Source organism: Balearica regulorum, chromosome 10 (genome assembly GCF_011004875.1).
Source record: "Balearica regulorum gibbericeps isolate bBalReg1 chromosome 10, bBalReg1.pri, whole genome shotgun sequence".
Lineage (NCBI taxonomy): Eukaryota > Metazoa > Chordata > Aves > Gruiformes > Gruidae > Balearica > Balearica regulorum.
The window spans coordinates 12852222-12866836 of NC_046193.1; the positions used below are offsets into that span (position 1 = coordinate 12852222).

Genomic DNA, 14615 nt, shown 5'->3' on the forward strand with positions numbered 1-14615 from the left:
CTCCTGTAGAAATTACTGCCCTGACCAAGCTATTGGACATCAGGCCACCCTGGACAAATATCCAAAGTCCTCTTTTTTCTGCCCAGACAAAATTTCTAGACAGAGACAAAGGACATGTTAAAAACAAACAAACAGGATATACGATAGCAAAAGTTCTGAGATCTCGCTTCAGCATAAAAAATTTCACTTCTGTACCAACCTGTCATTGTACAACAGAGAATAATGAGAAAACATGCAAAAGTCACTGTCACTTGGAGCCCCCATCTGGGGTCATCCTTGGAGAAAGATGTCCACAGCTTCATCCTCCACAGCACCTTTTCTGAGCGGAGATTTTATCCAAGAAATTCTCTTTCCCAGGATGATCGCATTGCTGTACTCATGAATCTGCTGTGGGGGCCTCAAGCCACAATCCTGGTTCTGTGCTCCGCAGGTGCACTTTGGGGATTAAACCAAAAAATTGAGAATTACGAGCTACAGTGGTAGGTGCCAGGCTCTGGGCAGACTCAGCCACTTCTCCATCCCTCTGTGATATCTGACTGTACTTCTCAAGCTGTGACCTGATTTACTGATTAATTCTTTGGAGCCCTATGACAGTGAAAGCAAATTGACACACATCTAAGTTTGCTAAGGTTTTGGAAACACTACGAGCCCTTTAATAACAGCAGGAGAAACGCCCAGATGTAGACAAATACGAGGCATTCTGATCACTTTTGGCTGCCAGCTTTTCACAAGAACCAGGAATAACTGTTGAGCTGGGACAGGCTTTTGGGGATGACTTTTGTGCAGTTGTGACCAATGCCTCACATCAGCATCCCTCATTTGGTACTGCAGCAAGACTGAGCCCCCCGCTCCCTGCTACAAAATACATGTGTCTTTCCCCCGCTCTATCTTTTTTGTGCATCGCTAAGAGATTTCCTGCCCTCTGTTCATCTTTTTGCCAAGTCCTTTTAAAATCTATTATTACTTCTATCCCTTGGTCCTGCTTGGGGATTTTCCATTCTTTCTTTTGCCACCTTTTGGGAGAGAACTTCGGTCAAACTGGTTCCCCTGCTCAGACAACCTTTCTAGCATTCCTACAGCCCAGTCAAACATGGGAGCTAATGTAAAATTAAGGCACTTTTCATAGCCTTTTTTCTGACAGCAGGCAGCCAAGAAAGGCAAATAAACCTCAGCATTCAAGCCTTTTAAAAATATCCTGGAGATAATAGTAGCACTGCATTATAAAGTTAAAAAGAAACCGTAGGCTGAAGTTGTTCCCAAGTTGTTATGCCACGTAGCACAGACCCATTAAAGGTGGGAAGGCAGCAGAAGGCTCGGCCGCTCCACACTCAACAGTTTACACCTAAGCATTATTTGGCTCTGCCCACACTTTGCCTTGCCATACGTGACTGTATAGAGAATTATTTTCCCTGCTTCAGGTTTTCCCATCTTCTGTATATTTGCTCAGCCTTGTGTTGCAAATTACTTCTGATTTTTGAGGGGACTGGAAGGGAAAGCGTTTGAACTTCACAGGCGGGCAAAAAGAGGAATTGTGCTGCACTGGGTAAGTGCTTTGCTGTCTTTAGAGGTCACCTGTGGTATTTCTGCCCCAGCCCCTGCTATTGCCCATTTACTGCAGCAGCAAACTATTAGTAACCCGATGAGCCAACCAGCCACTTGGCAAAACAAGGGTTAGTCAGGCTGAATTGATTACTTGCACATTTCCATGTGATTTACAAATCAAGGCCACTCTTTTACAACGAGAGAAGCAAAAATAATCAGGCAAAGAAAAAATTAAAAGGAAGTTCAAATTCTATTTTGGGATTTTTTTTGAATTAGCCTTCTGCAGATGGATCCCTTCCGTGTGCTACAATGCCGATGGCCATGTCCGGCCGAGGTCCGCTGGGCTGCAGCTTTCAGCACCAGAACAGTTACACAGACACAGAGGGAACAAAAACCCTGTCAGACTCTCCAGTAATGTTATGTTCACTTTAACTCTGCAGTCCTTGACACTCACAGATAAGGACTGCAAGTTCTCTCAGTACTACAGAAATATTGACACAAAGAATATGTTTATCCCTGACTGTGGTCCTGCAGGACAAGGTGGAAACGGCAACAGCAATCTCAGGACTTAATTTCTTTGGCCTTGCAAGGACATCTGTGCTGCAGGGCCAATGTTTATTGATTTTTTTTTTTTTATTTTATTTTTTCTTTCCTTCACTGGTTTGGAAATTATGCGGCCTTTTCAAGTCAGAGTCATAGGTCTAGGGGGAGATAAGTTGGAAGAAACTAATTTTAGGATTTTTTTATGTTAATACCCTTTGGACTATTAAAGACAGTGGGGAGCTGGGGAGAGTTTCTGATTTTCTCCCAAATTTTCTGTTCATTAAGATGCTGAGAGAGAAAACATCAGCTGACTTTCTGGCTGGTATTTCTTTAGGCCATCTTTAACCAGGTCCAGCTCCAAGCTCGAGTTTCCATGCACAACCCCTGCATTTTAATCTATTGGCAAGAGCACCCACGAGCAGAGCTGTACCTGCTAAGGGTATGAATGTCTGAGGGAATCAGACCACCTTCTGCAGGGATTTGGGTGTGCTGAATGTGTGACAGAGAAGTTGTCCCATCACTGTCTCCCCTGGCTTGATGGTGAGATGAAACAGAAGAGCTGGGGCTCAGCTGTTTAAACCCTGGTCCTGAAGCTGCACAGAAGCCGATGTCTTCAGCGTGACACATGAGGCTCATTGTGAGAGGATCAAGAGCAAGAGGAGCAGCCTAGTCCAAGCTATCCCTCCTGAAGATGACTCAGGGACAGGCAGGTCTGTAAATGTGACAAAACCCATTGACTCACTTCGAGGAGATTCAGCACCTACCTCTGCTCATCCAAGTTTAGGAAAGCAAAATATACTGGAAGACGTACAGGAAAATCTGGGAAATGACGAATGTTGGCTCTAGTTCAGGAGTAGGTCTGCAATAAACTGTATTCCCCTGCCCTCTCCTGGAAGGAATACGTCAGAGCTGGGGGTGTTTGTGCAGGATCCTTGTGCTGAGCACTCCAGGGAAGTGGCTCAAGATGGTGAGAGGAGATGGTGATTTTGAAGACAATGTTTACAGGCATGAACAGCTATGACCATGTGGTGTCCATTGTGCATCACCAACACCACGTCCGCCAGAAACTGGCACACCTGTCAAGAGAATTTGTATGTTTTTAAGGAAGAGCTGCCTGCGCGTCTGGCCATTTGCACTGAATTGGGAAACAGAGAGGATGACCCAACCGATGGAATCCAGAGCCTCTTGCTCACCTTAAATAGTAAACACAGAGCCTACATGTAAACACCAGTAACCTTCGCTCGGGTCATAGTGGAGCATCACCAGGTCAGAAATGCAACACCGCGGCACCAACAGACAGTGCTCCTGGGGGTACTGGTGCAGAACGGGCAAGTGGGACCCCATCACTTGGCCAATGATATGGTGAGAGCCCAGCAGGGAGGCTGACTCAATCTCTTTGGAAGTTACAGAGTAGAGACAGCTCCAAAGTGCAAAGTCCTCAAAATTGAGAAGATCCAGGTCTGATGATCTGGTCCTGAACCTTCAGCTGTGATGTGACTGTTAACCTTCCAGACACACAGTTCAGTGAATATGACCTATTTATATAGATTTACACATGAACATATTAGACATTGTTGCAAAGCTTCCTTCTTCTCTGGAATCACACGAATTACATTCTTCTTTTTTCTAAACACCAAACATGCAAAGCAATACCAGTCCTGTTCTACAAAGAGGACTGATTAGCAAATTGCTGCTGTTGAGATAATGATGGGAGCAATGAACCACAAAAACCAAGTGTAGAAACTCTACAAATAAGTCTATAGTTCAATAGTTACAGCACAGGACTATGAATCAGGAGCTCTGGAAGGGCAGGACCAACCACATGTGCACTATATAACCTCAAAAGTGTCTCACATGCTTTGAGTTTTCTTTGCAGTTGTATTTCATCAAGCCTTTGCAAACCCAGCAAAGAGGTATGCCAAGATCCTCCAGTATGTTGGGTTGGTGAATCACCTCCTTGCAACTGTGGTGCTGCTCAGCACACGGGAAAATGAGACCATGCATTGTAGACAGGCTGTGAGCAAATGTTGGTGGGGAGGGGGCATTATCTTTTAAATCTTGGCTTATTGATCCGTCTTCATGATGGGGGAGTCACTGAAGACCACAACAGACACTACGTAATATCTCAACCAGTTTCACAACTGGTTTTTTTCCCTGTAAAAGTCCTGTTTGCTGGGTTTGCAGTATGTTCAGCACAATTCTTTGCCCTCCCCTTCACCCTCTTATCAAAGAGATGAACTTTAATAAAGTATTTCCAGCCGCCTTAAAAAGAGAGAGGGTTCTTGTTTCCTGCTTCAGTATAGGGGTTAAGAACAACGTTTCTGTTCATCACAGGAATAAACGTAAAATGAAAGTTGAGTTATATCCCTCTTGTGACTAATGTTCTAGCTTGTTTTCTAAAGTTAATTCTTCATACACTTTTTTTCCCCTCTTGTTCTGTCTTGCATTTGTCCAGACTCCCGTGTTCCTGAGGGACTAATTACCCACTCAGCAGTTACTCTGAAGTCCAATTGTAATAGTTGGCAAAACTCCATTCTTCCATGCAAGGTTTCAAAATAATTCCTCAATTTATTTCAAATAGCACCACTCTCTGGAGCTTCTTCCCAATTTGCATTGCCCTGGACTGAGATTTATTTCGCTGCTGTGTTGCTTTGCTTGTCACAGGGCAGATATTCTCAGCAGAACAATTAAAAACAAACAAACAAACAAACCAACCCCCAAACAAATTGATTGCTCATTTTTAAAATTATCCATTGTGATGTAGTCTTCTATTTTCTCATCTAATGAATCCTTAGAGCAATGTAAGCAATGAAGAAGACACTGATTCAGACCTGGGTTATTCTTCCTCAAACTACAGATGTGATCATAGCAAGTGTTTTCATTCACCAACCTTGGACTTGTCAAAAAAATTTGGGGGAAGTTTAGTAGACATCCTGTGGTCTAAAGATGCACATTTTCTTGCTCTGTCAGTGTTTGGGAGCAAAATGTTCACCCCTACTGGTGTCACAAGAAATAATGGAGACCTAAATTCAGGTTATGGGCATATATTTTTTCCCATAAACACTGCTTGAGAGGAAACCATGTCCTTTCTCAATTCTGCTACTATTTAATTGTCTTTCCAGCAAGAAATGACTCACCTCATCTCCTTGCTTTTTGATTCTTCACCTGTTCCCTAAGGATAATAATCTTGACATTATACAATACTGAACAGATGCTCATAAAATGCACATCAATTGTCTGGTGAAGAATATATAGAAGAAAGATGATGACAAACCCTTTTTTTCAGGACGCCTGAATTGTGCCAATGGCACAGGGAATATGGCAGCTCCTATGAGAAGAAACTGTAATCACTGAATGGGAGAGAACATCGCATCTTATTTAATGATTTCGTTCTTCCATAACCTCTACTTAATGACATGCTAATTTGTTTTTTCCTAGAGAAAAGATCTCTCTCAATCACCCAGTATCTGACCAAGTGGACTTGGGATGTGTCTGCCACAGAGGCACAGTGCAGCAACTGCCCTTGGCTCTAAAGCAGATTTACCCTAATGCTTGGCCAACATTTTTAGACCTGAACTTTTTTCGCCCCCCCCCCCCTTCCTTAAGCTTGCATTTAATCGTGATCATCTTCTGAGCTAATGCAGGCAGCAGGGCTTCTCTAGATAGCACTATGGCTCCTGTCAATCAATAAGTATCAACTCTCTTATTACAGTTAAGCGTTGATCATGCAATCTCGTCAGAGTTAGATGAAGTTCACTATTGTAATTCTCTCTGGAATTCTTGTCTAAATATCACAGCCCATAAGGTAAATACTGGCTAATTTCTGCCCTGCAAAGAGCACAGTATTGTCATGCCAGCCCTTCTCACAACCTCGCTAACACGACCAGTCAAGGAAACTAATTTTGCTTTTACACCCAGAAATAAGATAAGATAGTTATCACTATTAGAGAAGACAGAAAGGAAGTTGGTTCAGGGATGTCAAGTTTTTCACTTTTAGCATGCAAAATCAATTATAATCCCAAGTGTAAGTTATTTGCTGATGGAACCCACAGCAACACCAGTACTAACGAGGAGTTTCACTGATGGGCTCAGCAGAGGCTAAAGAAATCAATTGCAAACTCTGCGTCTTTATCAAAATTGATCCAGTAATTAAATATTTACTTTCAAGACTTGTCTCAGTCCTATTTCCAGCTCAAAATTCCAAATTTTTTAAAGATACTTTACCTCTGCTTATACATGTTAAAAAACAATCTCTCCCATTTTTGTAAACATAGATTATTTTTTTTTATACAGTCTTCTACATCTTATAGTCTGTTCACTTAATGAGCCATCAAAAATGGTCCTGCTAACATTACAGATCATCTTTTTTTACTTTCCCCAGGGCATTCACCACGTGCAGCAGTGCCCAGGGAGCAGCTACTGCCGAACAGCGCCGGGCTGCCTACGGGAGAAGACGCTGTGCACAGCCACGGCACCCTGGAACTCCTCCTGCTGGATTTACAACTTGGAAAATCCTAGTATTTCCAAAATCAAAACTTGGGAGCTGTTCTTAATCTGTCAGCACCCTTTTAAGAACCTAAGAATTGCCTGGGCATTCATATAAAAATTGAAACCGTCAAACATCTCTTCCTTCCCCCTGACCTATGTGCAGAGCTGTCAAAATGGACCACAGCTTGGGCCAGCGCACAGCCGACCGAACCAGAAACATCATTTCACCCATCTAGGGCTGGAATCAGCTCCCTGCAAACTGGGTCTGGCAGATGTGAAATGTCAGCAGCCGCCTTACCAGCGGGTAGGTCCAGCGAAGGACCGGTGAGACGCAGGCAGTGCTGGTAACGATGCCAAGAGGTCGCAATGAGTAATGAGCTGAGCAGCACAACGGCATTTCACAACTCTCCGGCCCTGCTGTAGCCTCTGGGGAGGGCAGCAGGCTGGGGTGCCTCGGGGTGTGGGGAAGTCAGTCCACGCTGCCCCAAGGATGTGCTTGTCCCTTCCCTGCAGCACCGGGAAACCTTCCCTATTGCCGTCAGGTGTAGCAGTGTATCTGACACCCTTATTTCACCATGACTGGTTGGGTACAAGCTGAGGCTGCTGCTTTAACTGTCCCAGTTGCCTTCAGCAGACCTCAGCAGCAAGCGTTCAAAATAGCTGCTTAGAGATAATGTGCTCCTCCTAACCAGCGCCATGGAGATGAGCGCCAAACCACAGCCAGTGATTTACTGGCACCCTCTGTCGTGCTGCCTGCTGCAGCTCCGTGATAAATGACATTTGTTTGTGCCAGCCTGAGTCCCAAACACAGGACAGGCTGGGAGTTTGCTGGAGTTTTACCTCAGCCTCTGCCCTGCTCACAGGTCAACATCAGAGGATGCTCCTTTTAAAAGCCACTTCCATTTGCTTTCAGTCAGACGTTTTCTGGAACAGCAGGAATTTGCAAGGAACAGCCAGGCATGTAAGCAGATCTCCACCGTGCAAAGCAACACGGACCACCTGTGCTGCCATTTAGTAACGTATTAACTGCGCTGCACGGGTCGAACCGGCAGCAGCCGCACGGCTTCAAGCGCAGCTGCAGCCACTGCAGCGGCACATCGCCAGGCCGGGCTCTGCCAGAGCCGGGAAGAGGTACAATATTGCAACCTTTGACGTCATTCCAGTGGGATCAAGCTCAGACGTCTGTCCTGATCAGAGATTGCGCACGGCCCCCCTGGAGAACAGACACGTTGTGCAATGCCGAAACAGACTTTACTGAGGAAGCGGGCACAACTACGGCTCATAGCAAATCGGCTCAGCACCCCCAGGATCTGGCCTTCAGTGTGTAGAAACAGCAAGAGTTTGACAATGAAATTGGTGCAAGTCTGCTCAAAAAGCTGTTTAATAATTTGCCTTCAGGCAAAAACATTTTAAAATAATAGAGGGGGCATCACTGTGCAGCAGCAAAATGATGGATGAAAGACCTGTTTGCCCTCACGAGTGGGTCTGTTTGCATGGGGTAGAGGAAAGGGTTTGAACAATCGTTTGACTTTTTTTCATTTTGTTTGGACACTGCCTCGTACAAATGGGCTTGGGCAAGAGAAATAAAGGCTACAAAAATCCCAGGGCCCCATAGGTCAGCAAGAGTGCACGGAGATGTTTAGGTCTTCTCTGGGGTAAGAAAATCGAGGAAGGTTCATGGGGGAGCCAAAAGACAGTGATGTTTTTGGGGATGATGGGAGGGAGAGCAATCAGAGGGTATCATGCAAAAAGGCTCTGAGGCAGCCAAAGGAGCTGGACACAGGCAGGAACAGAGAAAGCCCCGAGGGCATCTCAACAGCTCCGCTGGCTGCTTGGGGCAGATAGTTCAACGCTGGACTCAGACATGGGATGAGAACGCTGAGGGCTGGCATTTTTGTTGAGCCCAGAGAAAATGAGAAACAGAGGTGCCACTGGGCTCAACGATGCACCAAAGAATTGAGAGAGATGGAGGCTTTGCAAAAAGGGAATGAGAGTCTGGAACAGGCTGAGCTGAGCTGCTGGTGGAACTGCGGTCTGCTGGGGCAGAGCCGGGCCGTGTCCAGGCGTCCTGGGTGAGGCTCAGCCGCAGCACGGCTCCTCTGGAAACAGGGACGGGAAGGTGGCCCAGTCATCAGAGCCCAATGGGTGAGACAAGTCCTTATAAAAATATAAGCCAGCAGGAAAGCTTCAGCAACCCAGAAGAAGAGGTGCAGAAAGGAATAAAAATGCTGAAAAATCACCTTGAGCAGAGGCTCCTGAACCACACTGGAAGACAGCCTTCGCGTGGGACAGGGCCAGCCCAAGGACTTGGCACTTCTCGACTCTCTTCGGAGCCCACTGGGACTCAGACAGGAGACGAAAAATTTTGTCAGGTCAATTACTGCAGCCTCCTCCTCCCTTACCCCCACTTTCAAGAAAAAAGCATGCCAGGAGTCTTCTTTGGCTGCCTTCAAGTCCACGTGCCTGCCGAGGAGCCGCACGGGCTGCTTCACGGGGCTGTCTTGAGCAGCCACACGTTAACAGAGCTGCAGGGTTTACCCTCTGAGAAGAGATCAAGCTGTGACCCAGGATGAGCACAGCACAAAGTCCCAGGTCTAGCACAGTGTTTGTGGAGTAGAAGGTAAATCAGGGGAACTGCCGGAGATTTCACTGGGCTTATCCCAAGGTGATGCTGTATATTCAAACAGGGAAACTTAGAAAAACTAGAAGACCCTCGTTAGGAACTGAGCTCTGTTCCTTCTGCCGTAACAAAACATAGATATATTCTAGTGGTAAAACTCCTTGCTTCACCATTTAAGAGTGCTATAGGCAGAAGATGTTTTACAAAATGCTAGAAAAAGTATCAAGAAAATAAATAAGAGTCTTTAACTGGTCCTTGAGAATGGTTTAGCTGTAGGCCAGGCTCAGAAAGCACTGAAAGTTCTACAGGAAACTAAATATGAGAATAACAGGAATCCAAATACTCTTATTTTACAAGACCCTTTCCCACAGCCACCGCTGATCTGAACAGCCTTTACAAGCTCCATTAGATTTTATCTGGGAAGCTTAAAAAGCAGGAACTGGCAAAAGGGACTGGATCTGAAGGACAGGCATCAAATTGCTTTCCCTTCAGGGTACAGCCTAGGGAAATTGGGAGCAGTAAATTTTAGCTCACATAACACGCCCAGGGGTTGGGCCATTGGAGGGGGTACAGCACGGCAAGCGTTTTCAGCTTGGTTTGCATACGCAGATGGTGTCCTGCTGCTATATCGAAAAGGTTCACAGTAAGACAGAGGCTGCCAATCTGAGCTCAAATTAAAGCTGTTCCAAAAAGAGGTAATTTACCTTGGACATGCTGTTGCTGACAGGGGGAAAAGCCGTGGGCAGGCAGCGAGCAGAGTCGCTGCTGAGCCAGCCAGCGCCCGGGGCCCTGGAGCTGCCAGTGCTGGGACGGCTGCTCCTCCGACACCAGGCTGACCAGTGCGTTTGCCAATATTGCACGACCCCTGGGGAGATGGGGCTAGAAGGAAAATCATTGCAGCGGGCACCTGAATGCAACTGAGCCTTTCAGCAGCAGAAATGGCTCTTGTCCCTATGCCTGACTCAACCTCCCAGTGTTGCAAAATCCCTGCTCGTATCACATGCAGGTGGTAGGGTTTCTAATTTAGAAGCTGCGTTGGAACAAGAACAGAGAAGGCATTCAAGGGTGATGGCTTAACCTGGCACAAGTCTGCATTCAGCAGAGTGAGATTGCTGCCATGCCCCAAAGAAACTCCCATCAGAGGCTCTGAGCACCGCTGCCCCCATTTTCCCCCGGGGGCTGGGATACACCGCACATCTCTGGGGCATACAGGTAGGGTTAGCAACCACAAAGAACAACTCGAGAAGCAATCATAAAACCTGCCCCCAGCCCAAATGCAGCAATGCAGATGCTCTCTGCAGACAGCTCAGCTGCAAACACCACTCTGGGGGACTGCAAAGGAACGGCTGTCCCATACCCAGCACGGGGGGGCTGCCCTACAGAGGTGGGGATGGGCTGCAGGAGCTGTAGTAGGAATTTGTCTCCTGTTGGAAGAAAATGGGCAGAGTCTGAACCAGAACCTGGCTGAGAGGGAAAACAGAGCAGGCAGCAGACCACCACAGATACTTGGCGGGCAGTGAAACTGGGGTGGGTGCTGGTAAGGGGAGATGCTGGCAGAACACAGGAGGTAAATATTAGGAAACAAATTTCCATGAACTTCATCTCCTAACCTCTAAATGTCTACAAATCAGACATCAACCAGTGTGCAAGCCATTCACCTACGGCTGTCAGTAGTCAACAAGACACACCCAGAAGGAAGACAGGCGTCGAGACCTCAGTGCAGTGAGAACTGAGTCAGAAGGAGCAACTTACCTAAGCCACCGGCCTCAGGAGGTGCCTGTCTGCGGCTGAGCTGGGGGGGGGAAGAAGGATTTTCCTACAAGCTGAAGGGACCCATGGGAAACAGGTGTCATTTAGTAACAACAGCATTCACATCTAGGAAGAGAAAGCAGCCAAAAAAGAGCAAAGTTACATTACTGCTAGTATTGGCAGCATTGCTAAGAGAGAAAGCTCAGAGGAAGGAGACCATGTTTTGGTCAGGGTCCTGGCCACCCAAGAGGGGCTGGGGACTGTGAGCATTTCAATATGATTAACTCAGCATCACAGGAAAGAAACCTCTGCCCTGTCTTGGGAAAGGGGGTCACCTCTCAGAAATACCTGCCGCCTCCGCTAACGGCAGCTCTCAGGAGCTAATTCCACCTGCGAGCAGTGATGGGGTAAGTGATCTGCAGGTTGTTTTCAGGTGAGAGGCCTTTGAGTTAACAGCAAATATAGGCAGCCGCCTGCTGCGTTAAATGAACTTTATTCCATTTGCAAAACACCATGAGCTCCACACACTGCCTCTCGGCTGTCTGCTGGCCGCATCCGTCGGGTCAAACTGTGTCGGAGGGATCTGACTCACTTCTTGCATCAGACCTGAAAGAAAATGAGTCAGGGATAATCTTAAATATTGCAATCAGCCCCCTAAGCCTCCATAGATCTCCTGCCTAACTTCACCTCTCTCTGGCAATCTCTTTGGAAGCCAAATTTGAGGTTCATTCAGTGCACACAAGGGGTGTGAAATGACAATAGTTATCACTCAAGGAGGCTGGCAAAAGAAAAAGGGGTTACGTGATATGTACCAAGGAAGTATGGAGGAGTTTGCACTGGGGGTTTCTGTCTTTGCTGCTCTTGGTCTGCTGGAAGCCATAGCATGTTGCTTTTAGATAGGAGTGCTGGTGCTCAGGAAAGCATCACAGGACAGATCTCAGCAAGGACTGCCAGACTTGTGATGGACTTGGTGAGCCCACTGAGGGCACAGAATCTGGCCCTGATGGAGATGGGGGAAACTGGGGGCATGGCAATGAAGGAAGTAATAGGAGCCTGGGACTGGCGTGTGAGCAAAGAGGTAGGAAAGGAACGGGGCTTGTAGTTGTGCCTGTGTGCCCTGCCTGTGACAGGGGACTGGAGCAGGGAGGGCAGGAACAGTGGAAGAGCCCCATTACTCAGATGATGCCTTTGCCTCATCTCTTAGGGAAGAATCAGAGACTAGGACAAGACTGAGGAACTGCCAATCTGGAACAGACCAGCGGTGCCTGCAGTCAAGTACCCGGCTTCCAGCAGAGGCCAAATTTGGATGCTTTAGAGGAAAATCTTCGATAGCATCCCAGTTCCAGGAAAAGTGCAATACGTCAAGTGTTTGCTCATGTTGGGATAGCTACAGAACTGTAACAGGGCAGACAGGCTATTTATAAGCATATCAGATGTCAGCTGAGCTCTTTGCACTTTCTATAGATCATACATCAAGTCTAATGAGAAGGAACACAGGCTGAGGGGAACAAATGAGCACAGGTTAGAGAAGAGGTGTCCTCTTAATACAATACATACAGGGGAAACCAGCAGCTGGCCCTGTGCCCAGCACTACTTACAAGGCCTCTGAAAGCTGAGCAAGATCACTTTACTGACAACACCGTGAGAAGGAAGGGTTGAGGATTCTGGTTGTGATGATGGTTCTGCATTATTAGATGGAGAATTGTTTGCTCCCGAAAAAAAAAAAATTATCCAAACCTATTCATAGATATTTCATTACGCTCTCTTCTAAGGACATGCTGTGCCTAGCAAAATAATAAGCCAGCTAAAGGGTTAATTCTTTCTCACTCAAAACCTACTACAAGAGAGCTAGAATACAGATTTAAGCATAGACAAAAGACGATAGTTGTTCCAATTAATGTTCCAGCTAGCATCTGCTCTTTTTAATTAGTTGAAGTCTGGTTTTGTCTGGAGACAGAACTGCTGAGCAGAAGCGTGCTGGCTTCTTTTCTGCTTAGCCGGCTATTCTGAACTCTCTCGGTCTTTGGAAACTACTTCTCCGTTTCACAGAGGCCAGAGCCTTTTGTGCCTACAGGCCATGTATACATTTCACTGCAACCAGCTTCAAATCTGTGTTTCCCACTGGAGCAAAAGCTGACACAGATATTTTACAGATGTCCTCTTCCCCCTACAGACACATATCTGTGCATGGCTTCACTTATCAGCAACTCAGTTTTCTTCTGCAAACAGGTATTTTTGTAGAGCAGATGCAGGTGGATGGAGAAGGGTTCCCCAGGACCTGTTAACCTTCCTGTTTTGCTCGAAGCTCGATGATCCTTCACCTCACCCTTTGTAACAAGACCTTTGAGGATCTGCGTGTTTCAATTACACACAGATGAATAATTTACAAGCCACGGCTGTTGCAATAAACAAGTCCTTCTGCGCTGTCCAAGCACTCAACGGCTTGTCTTAAATTTCCCTCACTTTGCTAAAACCTCCATGACTTAAGCAGCATTCAAAAACCTTTAAAGGAGAAGCTGATGAGGGAAGAGCAGGGTGGCATATCGCAGCAGCAAACAGCACTCACAGCAAGTACTCCTCTTATCTCTGAGCAGGGCATTGACCTGTTGTACAAACTCCAGGTAGGAAAGCCACTGGCAAAGCAACCCCAGATGTAATATTTACCTAAGAGGAGACATTTCAGTGGAAAACAAGCTACAGGATCTGCTGACATCCTGGTGGGGAGAACAGCGGGCATTCACACAGGTGCAGGCAAAGGAATAGGAACGGGATGTGGAAACTTTCTAGCATTTCCAAGTAATAAAGCTGTCGTTGCATGACGAGCAATGTTTGGGCTGTTTGTGATTCCAGCTAAACAGCTACAAGATGTGGATTTGGGGCTTGTCCCACCAAAGACCCACTGCACAGCATCGGCAGAGTCACTTTGCTTCTCTCTGACTCAGTACTCCATACTTAAAATAGAGGTACAAACAGGAGGATCCTGCAAGGAAACAGCCAGGCTGGCACAAAACATTCCCGAACCATCGCAGCTGGTCCCAGTAATGCCTCGTTCTCTGGCAAGGGGAAGTGGATCCCATGAGCTACCCTGGGGATATGAGCCACAGTTTTGGATCACAGATAAAAGTTCCTTTACAAGCTTCTCTGGAGAAGAAGATAGACAGGAGTGAAACAGCTCAGGAGGAAAGTGAATAACAGGGTTGTTTTTATCTTTAATCCATTCCACATGAGCAGAAAGAGTTTAGAGCCATGAAGCATGTGCTCCCTTTTGCAGGTCTTAGAAATCAGCACGATCCATAACTTCACTTTATGAATCCTTTTTGGTCTGCTCCATACACTACTGTTGAAGGAAATTTGTGTGCAGGGCTTGCAGGATCAGCCTGTTTTACCACCATGAAGCTGCAGTTTCATTATCTCCCTAAGACAATCAAAGCACAGGCTGTCACTGAAAGGAGCAATTCCACCTTCCCCCAGCCCACGTGTGCCTCTTCCTCGAGCCATCACAGCGATCATAATATAAAGGATCTTTTCCTCAGGCAGGGTATTTTTCAGCTGGATCCATTCCCATGCAGTCACAGCAGCTGTAGTTTTGCCACAAAGCAAGGGCCAGGAAAAAGGCTGGAACTGTGCCTTAAGAGCTTAATGCAAAATCATGAAGTTGCAACCTCAGGTTCCT

General features: G+C 46.5%; 1 long non-coding RNA gene across 1 annotated transcript; it reads right to left on the reverse strand.

Annotated features, from left to right (window-relative positions):
- Positions 1–11314: 11314 nt before the first annotated feature.
- On the reverse strand, positions 11315–12761 carry LOC142603152 (uncharacterized). Its single transcript, XR_012837028.1, has 3 exons — positions 12541–12761; positions 11755–11942; positions 11315–11548 (listed from the first exon to the last, which is right to left on the reverse strand). It is a non-coding gene; the product is annotated as an uncharacterized LOC142603152 (long non-coding RNA).
- Between the last annotated feature and the right edge of the window lie 1854 nt (positions 12762–14615).